This window comes from Falco naumanni, chromosome 14 (assembly GCF_017639655.2).
Source record: "Falco naumanni isolate bFalNau1 chromosome 14, bFalNau1.pat, whole genome shotgun sequence".
Lineage (NCBI taxonomy): Eukaryota > Metazoa > Chordata > Aves > Falconiformes > Falconidae > Falco > Falco naumanni.
Genome location: NC_054067.1, coordinates 1,820,400 through 1,838,376, shown reverse-complemented (window position 1 = coordinate 1,838,376; position 17,977 = coordinate 1,820,400). Strand labels below are relative to the sequence as shown.

General features: G+C 43.0%; 1 long non-coding RNA gene across 3 annotated transcripts in view; it reads left to right on the top strand.

Moving 5' to 3' along the window:
- LOC121097385 overlaps nucleotides 1–17,977 on the top strand; it is a 51,762-nt gene that overhangs the window by 25,870 nt on the left and 7,915 nt on the right. For all 3 annotated transcript variants that reach the window (XR_005830939.1, XR_005830938.1, XR_005830940.1), the window contains 7 exons: nucleotides 3,803–3,911; nucleotides 7,835–9,054; nucleotides 9,371–13,024; nucleotides 14,050–14,109; nucleotides 15,289–15,385; nucleotides 16,073–16,176; nucleotides 16,517–16,596. This is a non-coding gene — a long non-coding RNA (uncharacterized LOC121097385). The remainder of the gene's footprint in view (nucleotides 1–3,802; nucleotides 3,912–7,834; nucleotides 9,055–9,370; nucleotides 13,025–14,049; nucleotides 14,110–15,288; nucleotides 15,386–16,072; nucleotides 16,177–16,516; nucleotides 16,597–17,977) is intronic.

Sequence of the window (17,977 nt, the reverse complement as noted above, 5' to 3'; positions counted from 1 at the left end):
AGAGTCTTTTCTCTGTACTGTAAATATTTGCCCTCTCTGCTGAAAAAATTAGTTATGGTGATAATACATGAGATGCTTTGAATTCTGTGGATGAAGAAGTATTGATATATGCTAGTATCATGTTTTAAAGTGACCAAATGTTTAAAATTTGTCAAGATTGTCATACACAGCAAACACAAGGTATTGTACTAAAGTGTGTCTAGACACACTGCTGCTAAATGTAAGAATACAGCTCTTGTTGCAATTACATAGCCAGGGGTTTTAGCAAGGAGTATGTCAATAAAATATTGAAAGTTAAATACCAGGTGAAAATGCAGGCTCATGAGATCCATTAGGTGGAGATCACGTCCCTGACAAGGTGCTGATGCTGGGAATCAGTGGTTGGTGCACTTGAGATTACAGTGGTAGAGAGTAATCTTGAGAGATGCAACAGCAATCCTTTCCTGTTTGCTCGCTGAGATTCTTGGTAAGGTCGAGAAGGTGGAAGGACAGCAAATGCAGGACATTTGTTTCCCCTTGTGTTTCAGTGCACAAGGTGCACGATTGCTGAGCTCTGTCTAGCTGGCATACCCCTGCTTTTGAGAAATAAGCATTTAGAAAACAAGACAGAGAAGGAATGCAAGCATATGTGCATTGTACAAGCCATAACAGTTACCAATGAGTGTTCAGAAAAAAGCCTGAAGAGTATCCCAGAGCACTGCGGAGGTTAACGCACTGCCTGAAGCTGTTGCTGCAGACTTTCCAGGAGAGAATGATTTTTATGGGCTAAAATCAGCAGCTGTATGTCACCCGTCTGTGTGACTGTCAAATGAGCGCTGCTGTCTCTTGAAGCTGAATTTTCTGAGGTGACCAAGCTGGTACAGAACTGGTGAAGGTCCATGTTTACAGCAAGCCTCTGTGGGACTGACGTGTTGTTTAAGGTGTCTTAAATAGGGACAGCAAGGTGCTAGGAGAGACTCTGTGCCAGGCCGAGCAGCAGTGAGTGGTGTTTTTTGCAGCAGGCAGATTCAAAATCTTTCCAGTCACTGTAGACAGAGTAGTCGTGGGTAGTCATGGATATGTCAAAATGTTAAGCTCATTATTTCATATTTAGGTAGGGTTCAAAAATGTAGTTCATAAAACCAATGCAAAATAATATTATTCTCTAACTGGAGTGTCAGCACTGGAGAGCCAGCTGACTTCTACCCCAGGGTCTGATGCACCAGCATGTTTTGCACCATGTGTACCACTGTGTCAGACATCTAGGGGTACATCTGTGATAATCATCACCTCTGAGTCTCATAGCAGGAGGATGAGGTCCCTTAGGTATAAGTGGAAGCAATCAAGGGATCTGAAAATACCAGACTGAATCTTTTCAGTGATTCATTAGCTTCTGTATGGTTTGCACATTCCAAGAATGATCTCCAAGGTCCCTGCTCTATAAGTCAGTATCTTGGGCTTAACATTCTGTATGAACAGCTAGACTCCCATCTGAACGGTATGTACACCTGAGGGTTTCATTAAAAAGTTAGCTTTTGCAGCCTCACCACGTCAAGCAGTTCAGTGTTCTCCAGCAGGCTGATAGATGTGTGCATGTGCCTGTGTATAAACAGGGACTGTAGGTGAGGCTATCCACATTTCCATCTCAAAACCTAGGACCGGTTTTGAGCTGCAGGGTTTTCTTTGTTCCTAGTTCTTCAGACGACCACATTAATCCTGTTCACTGCAGTCTCAATACAAACTGGTTTGTGGGCGAGGAAGAGACTTGCCAGTTCCAGGACAAATGTACTTCAGAGTGTATTCACACCATTGAAAAGTAGGTGAGTATGTAAAGTTTTCAGTAGGGCTTACTTTTACTGCAGCTGCAAGGTTGTTCTGTATGCCCCAGACACCTTAGCGCTGTCTATGCAAATGGTGAGTCAAGTCTTGAGATGCTCAAGAGATATTTGTATTCAGAAGCTGGGATCTTTCCCGTATTTGAAACTTACCCTGTAGTCTCCTGGATCATCAGCAGGGCTGAGCCCCGAGGCTTTCAGCACCATGCCACGGTGCTGATGTAAATCCCAGGGCTGGTGGTGTTACTGTACTGGGGACAAATGTGTTCTGAAGAATATCTAAATCTGTCAGTGCGATGCCTCAATGCCTTTTTGTTAGCAATAACACGCAGCAGAAGAAAGCTTGTCAAAATTATTTGCATGCCTCTCAATGTTTTGTTCCACTGAAAATGTTACAAAATATAACCCAGTGAAGCTAGACTTCTCATCACTAGTTGTCTACTTTTAAAGATGTTTAAGACATGAATTATGTGATCAATGTAGTTTGCTACAAAGGGAATAAATGCACCCACTGAGGTTGATGTGCTGCTCAGCAGTACTGTAGCTAGAGCTCAGGAAACAGGATGGGGCTCACTCAAGGAAGCAGAAAGGAAAGGAGAGCAACGGGAGAGAAGCAGAAAATGGAAGCAATACCAACCTTTCCTAAGGACTGGAACAGGGAGGAGTATGTTTAAGAATCTCCATTATCATTTAGTCTAGACATGATTTCTTTTTTGCTTATTGCTTCCAGGATCAGGATGAATAGTTTAAGTAATTAGTTTAAAGAGTCTGGATCAATAACTAGTTAAACAAACAATTGTATTCTTGTTTCAAAGCACAGATTTAGTTTTAACTACTTCTGGAAGGTCTTTAGCAATTTGGCTGGGCTTAGTGGTGCTGATAGTGTGCTTTTGTATGTTTTTGGTGGCTTTCTTTTTTTACCCCTGTTCTTTTTTTTAATAATATGTCAGAGGAGGGAAATGGCAACCACAGAAGAAAGTCTACTCTTGAGCATGCTGGTGAAGGATACCGATCAGGAAGACAATGGACTGCAGGGGTTTTAGAGTGGATATTGAAGTTTCTGTAATACTTTAAACTCAACCAATCCTTCAGTGCTTGTTAACTATTTGATCCACATGAAATGGCAACTTACAATGCACATATAAAAGCCTCTGTACTGCTGCTCTTTGCTCCTTCCTCCTCCTTTACTGTCAGACTCAGTGAAGTGCTGAAGTAGCTTGCCTAAGGCTATGGATACAATCGATTAGGAGGTTGTAATTAGGAGTCTTAGCCTGCTGGTCATTCTTTTGGTCTGTCTTATCTTGATTTTTCAGAGGAAGAGCCCATCTGAGGTGCTCTTCAGAAAATCCAGGTCAAGATTTTCAGCTCCTAGAAATCTAGGAAACTTAATGTCTAGTCTTAGATTTGGTATTTAAATCCATGTCTTATCAAACCAACATGAAGATGCACCACACTGTGATCATACTGAAACGCAGTAGAGGATCTGATAAAGGAGCAATCCTATAATCTTGAAGAGATAGCCTTTTAGATTCTCCATTGCATATTTTACATTGGTATTTGGTATGTCATGAAGCCCAAAGCATACCCTGCCAGTGAGATCCATAACCAGTCCTTTGGGTTAGCATTCTCAGGCCTTTCACTTCTTAGATATTCATGGAAAGTAGATTTTTCTATTGCATGTCAAGAAAAGACCATGTTTCTTATTAAGGGTGGAATGGTAATATGTCATTTATAAGAATCTTCCATAAGCTTCTAGCAAGGCAAGAAAACACTGTAGGTATCTTCAATTTTTGTGATTTTTTTTTCCTTTTTTTTTTTTTCCCCTTCCTTTTTGGAAGATTGGAAATTTGTTACTTTACTTTCCAACTTCAAGCAATATTCCCTGCACACACATTTTGTGGATCATTATATTCTGTGGACTGTTTTAAGGGGACGCGGTGTGCTTGAAGGCTTGACTTCCCTACACTCTGTCTTCTTTCCTTTTTAAGGTACCTGCAATTGAAAACGTTTCTGCTTGGTGCATGCTGACACATGCAACGCGGCACGTCTGCCTGTTTACGCAGAGGAGGCGAGCAGAGAGCGGGGCAGGAAGAACAGGTAACAGATGTACAACATTTCTTACACGCTTCTCTACTATTAATATAGGCTGCAAGAGAAGATACTGCGAAAAGGAAGATCCAGGTCTAGGGGTGGGAAAGGGAGAACACATTTTAAACCAACTCCAGCTGCTTTGACCTACTGCATATTTACTTAGTGTTCAACACAGGGAGAGTGAAAATAGAAGCCTAAATTGCCGCAAAGGGTTTTCCCTCTGTAGGAAGGCTATTTTCTGCCTCTTCAGCGTGCCAAGATACAGGGCTGTCAGACCAAGCAGAGGGGCTTACAAGGCCAGGCAGACCAACGCTGGGCTAGACTTTCAGACCCAGACGTGCAGCCACTTGTTTGTGTCTGGTAGGCACAGAAATCTTGCTCTCTGCGCAGGCTTTGTGACAGAGCTTTGTGTTGTGTAAGGCTGGAGAGAGACATCTGAAAACAAAGTGCACCCCAGGGGAGCTCGTGCTGCCGAACCGTCGGAGATGAGTTGGCAGCACACCAGCCCCCAGAATAACGAGACTGAAAATGAGCTCTGACAGGTTAGATGTAATGCTGCAGGGCCCACTGTGCTAGATAGCAGCTTCGGTGCTGGCGTGCGGAGGGATTTCAGCTGCGATAGCTTGCCCAGGGAGAAGTACTCATCCCACTGTAGGATGGAAGCAGCAACCTCCTTGAGTGCCGGGACCTCTCCGAAGGCTGGATACAGGAGGCCGTGTTCTCCGAAGCAGGGGTTGATAGTGAATGCCTCCACCGAGGGCGGCAACAGGAACAGGTACAGGGCAGCCCACGGGCAGCATGCTAGAGCCCTGGCTTTTCCACGGTGGGACTGAGAGCTTAAGGTCTAGGTTGTTTGGGAAATCCCATTCTAGCTCCAACCCTCATCAGTCCCTGAATCCTGCGTCCCATTCTAGCTCCAGCCTACATCAGTCCCTGAATCCTGCCAAATGGATACACCTGGCTTTCTGTGTGTACGACCTTTAGTCCTGAAATAAATTGACGTGGGCAAACAGGGACTAAAATGAAACTGCTGAGCTCTGGGACAGCTCTAGAGGCGACTACGCAAACCCAGGAGAGGGTGTGGGTAGAAGTGCACTGCCCAGTGGGTGTTTGGACAGAGGATTACAGCACAGCTAATGTTGTAAATTTGGATAAAGTGTGTTGGCAGAGCTGTGTTTTGACAGAAGCTCACCATGTCCAAGATGATAAAGCAGAGTTGGAAGGAAATGGTTCTGAAATGGTGAACTACTGCCAGACCTGTGTCTGACAGATCTGTCAGCTTTTCCATGCACACTGTATTTATGCACTTAAACACTGACTTCACTAGTAAATTTGTAAAAAGCCTACTCCAGTGGAAAACTGAGCCCTGATTACTGTGCCAGTGTATTCCTCGCTCAGAACTTAAGAAAAGAATTCCAACCCCTCCAAGTCTCTTCCAGAATTGAGAAGAATTTAAATACGTGACCCAAATACAGCTCGGTTCCAAGCAAAGCAGCGGTTTAGCTTGCCAGGTGGGGCGGCTGTGTTAGATACTCTCCAGAACAGGGTCCCAACTGCAAGAAGAAATGCTGGGATGTGGGTGATCCAGACTGGAATGATCCAGTATGGCTGTGTTCTCACAGACTGGCTTTTCTGCAGAGAGGAGGCAGAGGGAGAGCAGGGCTTGAGAAATCCTTTTGTTCCCTTTGCTGAAGAGTTCTGCCTGCATACAAGCTAGAGGAAAAAAGTAAAGGTTGGAGTTGGTGTCCTGAAGGAGTGTTGACTGCAGCGTGCGTGGACATGGACTGAGGGAGGGTGAGGGACAACAGGAGACTGTTGTGTTCTCTTGGTGGGAAAATAAAGGATGTGAGAATGGTACTGCTATGCTTCCACAGCACCAATGCAGCTTGTAGCACAAGTCTGGATATTTCAAGACTTAGCTAAAGGATTAGGAACCTTATTTTTAATGACTGCTACCCCACTCAGCCTTCTGACAATCATCTTGAACTTGAGCTTCATGAAGTTGTTGCGACTCTTCCCAGGAGAAATTTAATTTACAGCGAGCCCTTAGTGTTTTGTGATGGTGGCTGTAAGTACATCTTGTACTTCTCTCTTTTTTAAAGTACTGTGAAGACAGATTTGGTTCATCTTCACCATTCCTAGAATTGCCTGATTATTCACACCAGCTTCTCGCCTCAAAATAATTTATAAGTTCTTACGTCACCTTCTCTCAAGAGCCTCTACATTGATTAATCAACTTTTCTAAGGTGATTAATAGTTTGACAGAGACCAGGTAAAATAACTGCATGAAAACCATCTCTTAGTCCTGTATCAAAATTCCTAACAGAGGAAAGTGACCTTGAGTTCCTCCCCTTCCTATAAAACATGCAAAATTGGTACTGCTGTCCCTTTGGAAATAACAGGTCCAAAGGAACTCTTGTTTCCCTTGCTACTGGATTCAAACCACTCACGAGATAGGGATACACTGAAGTATTTTTCCTCTCTTAAGTTTTGAATAAGTTTTTAACAAAAACAGCCCTGCAGATAATCTTGACATTAGTCTTTGAGCCTTTCTTTGTGTTATTCATGATGCAAGTAAAGTCAGGGCCTTGTAATTAGCTAATCCCTGTCGGATTTGCTAGCAGAACATCTGAAGTCCCAACCATCTTTCAAGACCAGGTAACGGCAGCAACAAAACATTAATATGGGCTTTGTCTTTAAAAGCAAAATCTTTGAAAATTAGTACTAGAGTCTGAAATGCTCGTTTGTTCAGGACTTTTGCAGATCTAAGCACATGTTGCAGCCTGTTCTAAAGTCTAGTTAGGTTTTCAGCTAAAGGAAACTTTGTTTTTCATGTGGTCTTAAAGAGAGATTTTTCTGGCTTTTAAAGCTGTTTTTCTCTAAGAAAATATATTCAATTGTCTGGCCGCCTTCCCTCAGAAGGTGTCATTGCATTTTTTGTTAAAAAAACCCAAACCTTGCAGTGCCCTGTGAAAAAGAGCTGATGTTTTTCTCACACATGGAGAATGGGATGTACAAGTTGTAAAAGTGATTTACCAAAACTAATGAAGAAAATCCGTGATGGAATTGAGATTAGAATCTTAATCTGTTTCCTTCTCTACACCTTACTTTAGATTTAGGTCAGCTCTTGCTGGGCTGAAGCTAGGATCACTGAAAGCAGTGGCAAGCCTTCCACTAACTTCAAATGCGACAAAAAATTTTGCTAAATATGTCTGAAATAATAGTAATATAGAAGTTCATAATGGTCCTTTTGCTATGTCCAGAGCAGGCCACCACTAGTTCACAGGCTGGTTTAGGATTTCTCCATGGCATTCTTCATAATGTAATTTTCATTACATGGCTTGTATTATGTTGAATTCAGAAGACACGTCACACGGACTAACAGCACATCTCAGAAGCAGGAGGGAAAAAAAGCGGGTATCTTCTGCTGGCTGCAGGCCAAAGCTTTTTGTCTCTGTGATGATACAAATCTTGGGTGTTAAACTTTACTGGTCATGCAAGATTGCTGTAGTAGAGGTAAAGGGCAAGAGTACCCTGTACTCCCTGATGTGATCGCCGAGTTCAGCACTGATGTAGCATCGGTGGGGGTTCAAAATACGGCTGCCACAGATTATCTGGCTGGATCAGAGAAACGGAGTTTCTGCTTGCAGGATGGGAGAGTTTGCTTTGGGCAGCAGTGGTTCGGAGATGGGTTTAAATACCATCACAAAGAGCAACTTTACTATATGTTCTTGGTGCACAGTTACAAGAAAAGTTTTTAGGATAATATATATGATAATGGCATTAAAAGGAATATGAGCACAGAGAGGAAGGTGAAGCTGCAGTCTCGATTCCAGGAGGTTAGCCTGTGTTAATTCCTTTGTTAATACTGTCAGTAATCAAACCAAGTGTTTTCCAACGTGTATGGATGTAAACTGTTTTTCCTGCAGTGGCTGTTCAGAGAGGAGGAGTGTGTGGAACTGTCTTCTGGATCTGCAGAGTTAATGGCACGTTTTCTGTCCCTTTGGAGAAGGCTGGATTTTATGTTGGTGTGCCCCGGTCCCTGGCCAGGCAGCACCGTGGACAAGTAAGAAAGCAAAACGGGAAAAATCGGAGAGGAACTCCCTCTAACTGTGACACCGCATAGAAAAGTCTGCAGGCTGTGTATTTCACAACAGGTTTGCTTTAAAACTTGGTATTTCATCCATCTTATCCATATGGTTCCTGCAGGTAACAGTCAGGAGTTATGCATTCGTATGTCATGAAAACCACTTGATAGTTCTGTGGCATACATCTTTTTATTGCTAGGTATGGGGGACTATTTGTGGCTCTGAGGTTTGGCACTGTCAACAGGGAAACTAAGGCACAACATATCATGGGTGTACAAGACAGATAGAGTGTGTAAGGCTTCCCTAGGTGGATTTGGGCAAAACATGATGCTGCATGAAGGGAGAACAGAAGGAAGGTGGCAGAGCATGGAGGTGGGAAAAACTGCAGAACAGCAGGAACAGAGACTGGGAGGGACTAGTAGATTTGTAGAGGCAATAGAAGAGAGGCGGAGGAAGAGCAGAATCCAAGTGCCTATGGAAGCAAATGAAATACTGGGTATGATAAAAGCCAGAAGAGCCTGGCAGGGCTAGATCAGCACTAGGAGGAAGGAGTTAACAGCACCTGCTGCAGCACTTATTCTGCTGTTGGCCTCTCATACACCACTGGTACCACTGCTTTGTCCATGTCAGTCTTCAAAATATGCAGAGAAAATTCCAGTTCAGCCTCCAGTGATTTACTGTGTTTCTGTGTCTTTTCTTCTGGCTCTGAATTCTCCAGGGGGACCAGAGGGCAGCAAAGGGCTTAAACAACAACTTTTTTTTCTTTTTTAAACTTTCTCCATCGAAATACATGGTCTTTTCCAGCATTAGTCTGAAGCCTCATTTAGTCGAGGAAACTTTGCATTTAATCCACAGACCTATTAGGGAAACAGCACAGCAGGAAACTAGTTAGACTGTTGAGTAGAAAATAGACTTGCTAATAAACCTCTTGTTCTCATTACAGTCCCAAGATGCTGAACATTTTTTGTTTTAATAAACAGAAGCTGGTGAATTTGGATGACACTTTTTTCTTTTCCCTTAGATTAATACCTTGCCGTCTGGTTCAAAGGCAAGAAAACGAGGTATTTCAGACAGAATTGTACATTTCTTGTATACAACTCATCCCTTTGCTTGACACTATAATCACAAAGAAAACAAAAACTTGGCTTTTTTGTATCAGTGTAACTTTGTTGTCTGGTATGTCTTGGTATGGCATAAATAAAAGGAGGACAAGGCCCTGGAGATTCTGTTTCACTCATCGTTTTGTCCTTTCATCTCACCAGTCCTTGTTTTAGGATATGTCTGTCTAGAGCCAAATTTCAGTTTGTTCTTTATGCCTGTTGTTTTTTGGAGACCTATTTCTATGAGCATGTCCGTGACTATTTGTGCTTTCCTTAGAAGCTGAGAAATACCAGCTTGGCGATATCTCTCTCAGAGCTGCCACAAAAGGGCTGAAGTGCAAAGAGTGATACACCTAAGAAAATTGCATGAAGCTTTTTCTTAGATGCAATATCAAGGCAAAGAGGTAAAAAAAAATATTTTTAAATGTTTATTTCATCTGGGCACTGGCGTGAACTGGTATCTGTGGGAGCAAGAGGAGCTTGGGGGTAGGAGCAGTTAGTGTTATTAAAGCCCTGACAAGCATCTATTTGTGAAGGTTTGGAATTCCTCCAGATGTTTCTCCCCCCCTCCCCACCACGGACATGGTAAAGTCTGTGTCCAATTTGGGTTTGGAACTTGGATATCCTGATCCCCAGATCTCAGCTTACGCCATTTCTTTTCATTCTTCTTCCCCAGCGTGTCTTGGATGTAGCTACAATAAGTGAAAAAACCCTTCACACAGGTTCAAAGGTCAGTGCTTATATGAGGCTACTGAATGTGTAAGTCATCTGTCAGACCTGTGTCGGGGCTCTGAGGGCACTAGTACCCCTAAGGGCCCTGGTAGCCCCTAAGGGCCCTAAGCAGTCTTGCCTGGGACCCCCATGGTGAGGAGTCCTGGTCCTGCTCAGCCTGGGGCACTGAGCCCTTGCCCGAGCCATGCTGCCGTGTGCGGGTCCCAGCCCTGTTCCTGAATTCCTGTCTGCATTTCCTGGATTGACCTTGGACCTGGCTGGTTTTTCTACCTACCTACCAAAATGCTAAACACAGATAGTTTATTGGACTAAGTTAAACAGTGGTTTTGCAAAAGAAGGGTGTTTCTCTGCTCAGTGCACACCTTGGCAGGGTCCTTTGGGCAGTAGGAGTGCTAACATCGAGAAGAATGCTTGGCTGGAAAGATCTTCTGGATCGGATGAGCTGCCGTTAGGGAAATCAATAGCTTTGGAACCTTCGTGACTATATATGTCAGTGTTGGTAAGTGATTCAAGATTGTTTCTTATTGTTCCGTATTTTTTGTTTTAACATGCAAACCCATCTCTGCGTTGTAGCTAGGTTTCGGGATCACATCAAAGAACATAAGTGGGTTAAGTTTCATTTTCACCAGAAAGAAGGAACTCATAAGCTTGTATCTGTGTAAAAAAAGAAATTAATCTATTTTGGAAGTGGCAGGATAGTTTCAGACACAGAACAATAACATAAACGCTGTCAGTCCGCTGGCATGTGGGACAGCAGTACCTACCATCAGACGGGGGGGGGGGGTGTAGAAGGCACACGTGGATGTTGCCTATATTCCCTGAAACAGGATCTTAGGAAAACTCATTGGTTTCTTTTGATTATAATCAGTATTTGTCTATTAGTCTTAGTCATAATATTACTGATTTTAATAGCAATCACAGTCTGTCAGTTCTCACATAAACCATCGCAGATTTTTATTAATCTCATGTTATAACCTGGATACTTCATAAACACCCTACCAAAGGATGTCTTGCTTTCTTAATGAGAGACCTTACATTAGATAACTGAAAATCAGATCCAGTGTAAGGACAAAGACCTTGCAAGCTTTTTAAGCACTTCTAAGGGTAAATCTTGTTTCTTCTGGAATTGATGGGTGTAATTTTCTTTTGATTTCAGAGTTCTAAAAAGGAATTTCATATTTTCCTGTTCCATTCACAGAATTAAAAGAGGGACTAGCACTGGCGAACATGTAGCCCTGCTGCCGGCTCGATGAATTTGCTGGCCAGTTTTGCATGTTCATGTAAACAGTGGGACTGGCAGGCAGCACCAGAAGCTACGTGCAGGGTGTGAGATCCTACGGTTCTGTTTACTTCAGAGAGTTTTGGCTGTAGGAAGATGGAAATTGCCGCAGGGGGTTGTAGCAAGAGCCACATCTCATCCTTCCTCCAGTCTCAAAGAGCAGCCACCTGCCTTTTAAATACTCTTGAGGAGAGCGGTTACAGAGGTACCTGTCTAAAGAGAGAGCTCACAGTTGTGGGTGAATGTCTGACACGGACCACATTTACGCCTATCTTTTATCCTGTTTGTATAACTATAGTGTTCTCTCTGAGGCAAACTGTCAGTCACTTGTCATCGCTCCGGTGGCTTCAGTGGAGCTGTGACAATTAATCCCTCTGAGAGGCTGCTCTGCTCTTTCTGCACCAGGCTGTTTCTGAAACCCGCTCACCTTTCTAGCTCTTGTTCCGTTTGCAGTCCGTGAAGGCACAGGGCTATCATCCCCTGACCTCATGTGCCAAGATTCAGACAGCTTGATTGAGGCACTTGATTTAGGCATCAAGAACTGTCTTATGAAGGGATTTCCTCTCCAGTCTGCGGACAGAATTGGTTACAGCCACTGAGGGATCCAGGGCATCGAAGGGAGGCACCGTCCTCTCCCCGCTGGCTGCAGAGGGGCCCTAAGCGGCCTCAGAAGGTAATTCTGGAGTTGTTGCTTTAGTTTTGTTCACCAGCTTGAGACAGGCTGTGTAACCCATCAGCAGTGTGTCAGCACGTCCTTGTGTGCCTCACGCAGGGCTGCACACCAGGGGTCTGCACCTGCACAGGACAAGGGGTGACCTTGGCTGTAAAGTCCTTTCCAATACAGGGCTGCACAGAGCATCAGTTTTCTGAGCCCTCTGTGGGACTTAACTGCATCAAATACAAACCTGAGGGGTATTTAGGTGGCCTTAATCACATCCTAAAACCATTAGGAGGAGTTTTTCAACTTCTTGAAACCCTGATAAGGTAGACCTTGCCCTGTCTGTAACAGACAGTTTTGTCAATATGTTCAAATTAGGTGGCTAATTTTGCCTTAGGGTAAAATGATGTATGAAATTCCCCCATCATCTGATACCAGCAAGGAGTCTGTAACTTCTTTCTTGTTCATTTTCATCCAGTTTATGTGCCTGAGTTGCAACTTGATTTATTTTCTTCAGGGTTAGGGCTTCCTTAAGGCTGCCTTCTTGCCATCTTTCCACTAAAACCAGTTGGTTTGCTGGAGAACAGCAATGAGATCACCCAATGTGTAACTCTTTTCAGAAGCCTTATACATTCTGTGAGGTTGGTTACTCTGCATTTATTTTCATTGCCAATTTGATTATCTTGGTCTTTCATACTTCTCTTTCCTTACTGGAAGTTACAGCTCTGAAGTTCGTATCTCCACAATATGAGCTCTGAGACAAATAAATCAGTTGGCTTCTTTGCAGTGTCTCTGCTTGGATTAGTTGCTCTCTGTCCTTCACACAAGGACTTGTAGCATCAGGCCCAGATTAGCTTTTCTTGATTGCATCATCTGTCTTGTAAAAGACATCCGCTTCTTTTTCTTGCTGCTCTCAGCATGCTACATATAAACTGTGTTCATGAAGATGGCTGTGAGAGTCCCAGCATCAATCCTTAGGAGAATTTTCTCTTGAACAGTGTAAGCAGCCCAGAATTCCTTTTGAAGCCCAAGGATGTGACTGTTTAGGTTAGAGAATGTGAAACTCTTGAGAGAAAATTAGCACTCTTTTATACTATTCAAAGTAACTTAATCACTGGTGATTAATAATAAGCCGTGCTATTTGTTGGACAGGTTCTGTCTTTGACTTTGGCAACAGAAAGACAAGAGACAACTACATTTATATAATTCAGGGAAGAGGTTTCTCTGAGGAGACATAACCGGAGGCTCTAACTGTCTTCAAGGTAACCTAGTATATATCCCTTACTTTGTTAATTCCTTTCCTGTGGGATAGTGTAATCTATTTCATATGGTGATAGGACAGAGAATGATGACCTAAAACTAAAGCAGCAAAAACTTAAGCTAAATATCAGTACAATTATTCCGGAGCGCTGAAAGTTAGCACCAAGCAAACGCACAAATGGTGAAGGGATTAACTACCATTTCTTAAGGGAATCAAAACTAGCAAAAGTTAAGGCTGACATACTAACCCACCAATGTTAGCTAGAACAGATTTAGTGTATGAGAGAAAGCATCAGTGTTTTAGAGAGGCAAAGCACTCTGCACAGATGTTGGAGTGAAAAAGCATCCCCTTCCTTGGCAGTGCTGGTGGGGCGGTACATTTGTATCACTGCAGCAACCACTGCCAGGATTGGCATTACTTTTTTGTCATTAGGTGGCCAGGGAACATGTTGGATGGGAGCAAAACTCCCAAAAGCATAAGGGAGCACAGGTTTGGTTTTGTTTCTGGAAACAAATAAAACCAGATACAGACCAGATTTTATTTTCTGAAGGGAGTAAACCTAAAAATGAGTTTAGCTGATTGCCATCCAGCAAAGTAACTTAGCAGAGTAAAGTTATTTAGAGGTCAATAGCAAGGAGTTTAAAAGAAACGGTAATATTTCAAGGCCAAGAACTCAGAAGTTAGGAGGCAGTAGAATTACTATTTCTCAGAAATGGGAATTTGTTGAATATGTATGCTGGAGTACAAGACTGCCAGCTCAAGCCGGCAGTAGATTTTGGTCTGTTTCAGTCTTGGTCAATCACATTTAGGATCAGGGGTAACTGACATGGCTAAAACCCTAGCCTAAAAGTAAAGATGGCCAAAACAATTCCGTCTGTAGAGGTTTTCTTCTGTGGCATACTGGCTGAGCTGAGCAGAAGCATCTACCTAACATTTTAAAGGTCATATTTGTGCATATCCTATGTATCTCCATCTCTGGGATTGAAAGGTGAAATGCTTGTTGTTTATTTTCCTTGCTGCTTTTAGATGCTTCAGGTTTTTGGTTTGATTTTGCTAATTCAACCTTCTGGAGTCCCCTTAATTCTGGTGAGTGCTTATGTTTTCAAAAGGTTTCAGAAACCACTCTCTGCGGCATCTTCTGAAGCACTTCTTTAGTGCTAAGTTTATTTTCCAAAGACCTGAATATTCCAGTATCACTATTATAAACCATACGTAATTATATGTATCACTGACAGCAGGAATTAAATCAGAAGAATTCAGGCTGGTCTGTCTTCATAGTGAAAGAGTGCTGAAAGGACACTGGAGGAACTGGGAGGATTGTTTCTCTGGGTATAGTCCTTTGGAAGTGTAACCCATTTTTAGCTCTCTTGGTGCTGTTGCTCAGCAGAACTGCAAACAAATTGGTCTCTAACACCTTATTTACGGGTCTGTTTACCACTGAGAATTCTGCTGGTGTCAAGATGCAAAGCTGCAAAGGGGCTTGGTCCGGCGTGGTCTGTCTTGAAGCTGCTTTGCGCTCAAGAAATCCTGTATCTTACAATATATCAAACTGAAAACAACCCGATAAATCAAACCTGAGGGAAGGACTTCAGTTCCTTCTTCGCTTAGGTGGAAGGTTGAAGTTGTCCAGGTAAATCTCGCTCTTCTGAAGCCACGAAAATGTGCTGTGAAATAACCTTAAATACTAAGTTTTATGCTGAAGGTTGTACTTAACCATACCTGTCAGGTATAACGCAGGACACATTTCAGCTCCCTGATTAAAGATGGTGCTAGGAGTGGGCCAGGCTTAGGTCTGTTTGGGTGGGCAAAAATGGGTTGTAAGGAAAGGAAAGGTTAAAATATCCCCTTATTTATGTGGAAAAACATGAACTGAACAATGTCATACTGGACCTGAAAAGCCAGTCCGTGGGGCAGACTGTAACCACAAAGGTATAAATTAGTATGTGATCAAAATTAATATGTGATCAAAAGAAATGAAGTGGCTTAGCAAATTATTTCCTGTCAACTGAGCTGCAGTAACAGTTCACGTGCCCATTTTCGCTCTGCACCGGTGGTGAGCTACCATCCACTTCACACACGGAGGGCTCAGGGTGATGCGCACTCCATTACGCAAGTCAGCAGCCAGGTGGAAGTGTGCAGTGACATATTCATTCTCAGCTGTGGGCCTGTACTTTAGGATGACGAATGACTATAAAATGCAGATTAACCACTATTAGTGATAGGGAGAAGAATCAGGTTACTGATTTATTTTTTTCCCCCGCTTAGGTTTTATGCAGGTCAGCTGAATTTGATAGGAACTCATGTTTTACTGTTTAGCAACAAAGGCAGAGAAGAAGCAGAGATACTCCTCAGTCCATGGCGGGTACGTACCGTTACGAAAGCCATCGGTGATACCTGGTGATCTGTCCTTGTCAGGGTCCCCCAGCGTGGCTGTTCCTTTGGAGAGCTTGCCCAGCCCTGGGGTGCAGAGCAGCCGCCGGGGGAAGCAGCGCTGCCCGGCCGGGCACCAGGCTCTTTGCTGCCCTTTGCTGACTGGGCAGATTCATTTAACATCCAGCTCAACTGGGCTATTTTCCACTGGAACACTGGTAGCAAGGGAAGTCCCAGTGTGTGCTTAGGCGCTCCTGTGCACCCCCATCCTGCACAGTTATTAATTTATTGGCTATGTTAGAGAAGGTGGCAGCTGCTGGTTTTAATTTGAATACAGTGCTGGTTTCTCTCAAGGAGGCTTTGTCCCCATATTCGGGAGGATCAGAAAGCATTCTGTACTGGAACCATCTCATGATACTTTTACTACATCCTACTCATCTTTTTGTTTTTTTTCTGGCAGAGGGTTACATACGTTAACTATCTTTTGGCAAATCATTGTTTTTTCCAGTTTATCGTTTCATATGTTTGAAACTCAAGCTATTGACAGCCTTCCCTTTTATTCGTTTTGTCTAAATATGTTTTAGAGTTGCTTGCAAGTGTTAAGAACACACGCAGACATCCCCTGTTAGGAAACATGGGGGAATACATCACAGTCTCTTCTTTTTTTCTTTCCTCTCAGACACAGTCACACACACTTTACCATTATTATCTGGTCATTGTGGAGAAACAGAATGAAAATAAGTGGAAAGAGATAAAATAAATATGCTCCAAACCCATTTTTTGGTAAGTTACTTAATATGGCCGTATGGAGACGGCAGTTGTCTGAGGGTGAGGTGTGAGATATACGGGGCGTAATTGTTTAACAGAAGCAAGCATGTATTCCAGCATGTTCAGAACGCTGGCCTGGGAACCTGCTTCCCATTACGCTTCAAGCAGTTCCCTGGACAATTAAATCTGCAGTTACGTTACATTCCTCAATTCCTCATTTGTGTCTCATTTTCAGTGATGGTTTTCATCGCTCTGTGAAAGAATTTGAGGTTTTGGTTTCCTGGCAAAGAAAGCTAACAGACTATATAAATTTTTCACAGTTTGTACATGTTCAACAAGTGACTCTCCATTTCAGGAGAATTTCACCAGAACTGCTAGATTTGAGATCCCAGCGCAAGGTGGCTGTGGGGCAAGTTACAGCGTGGTCACTCTTAGGTGAGTAAAGCACTGAGGTAGGAGAGGTCTGTTCTCACCCCATTAAGGTTTAACTCTGTGTTCCCTTCTTGCAGTGCCATGGAAACAGCAAAATTGCAGTAATTCCTTTTGGCTGGGTCTTTTGAGTCCCGCCAGTGATTGTAAACCTTCAGAGCTCACGCCTGTTGATAAAGAGTTTCAGAAGAATGCAGGAGACTGGTAAATCCGTTAGTGCACGATGTTAGGGAGCAGGAGTCACAGTACAAGTTAAAGGTCACGTACTTGGAGGGGCAGCATCCCCACCGCACCACAGCCACGGTGGCTGGGGGCACTGCTTTCTGCGCCCCTTCCTCTCCGACTGCCTCTTCCTTTCAAACCCAGCACCTTCCCAGGGAGGGCTAAAAGGAGGCAGATGCGTGCATTTTGTTACTGCTGGTGGTTTGCGAACACACCTTTGGTCATTGCTAGCCAGCTTTCAGGCTGTTAAAGATAAAACTCTGAAGTACCGGCCATCGGGTCAGTACTGTCCTACTAGTAAAGAAGAAAAAGCTGTGCAGTTTCTAGAAATGACACAGCCAGTTTATTTTGTAAGTTTTTCAGACATTTTGTGAGCCACATAGCAAGGGTTGGGCAAGTCCCACTGAATCTCAGTACTAAGGATAAGAGAATAATGTAAACACAAATTCCTTGACAAAGGCTAGCAGCCAGATTCTGCTGTCTGCTTCACTGGGGTAAAACGTAGGGACTTCAGTGAAATCAGCAGACTTACTCTACTTTTACACTCAGTTAACAGAATTTGGCCCAAAGAGACTGAAAGAACTGATGTATCACTTTTATTTAGTTGAATATAACTGTTAGGCTCTGTTCAGGAGAATATTTTAATCGGGCCCCATATAATGTTGCCTGTACTTTATGACTAATTTCTACAGCAATACTAATTTGATTCTGTAGCAATATATTGACTAAGAAGGAATTAAATTGCTTGCCAGGATAATGGGGTGAAGAGAGAACTTAGTAGGAGGGTTAAGTATGGCAGATTTCATTGATCACAAGAATACTAACTATAATACAATATAACAAAGTTCCTATAAGAACAGTAAGTAAGGAGTTTAATATATCACTAGCAGGTATGAGCTACTTAATCTGCTGCAAGACATTGTGCTTTTGTCTGCTTGGAAGTCAGGCTCCATCTCGCCCGACATAAAAATTGTTTGAGAGCCTCAAGCCATTAGCTCGTAAAGAACACAGGAAATAATGTTGTTATTGTAGTACTTCTGCTAATTTCATCTCCATATCATTGCCATGCTAAATCAGAAAAAAAAAAACCACGTTAAAAGATGTAAATTGTTCTTAAAATCAAGGGGGAGAGTGTTTGTGCAGTTTTATTGTTGGGTTTTTTATA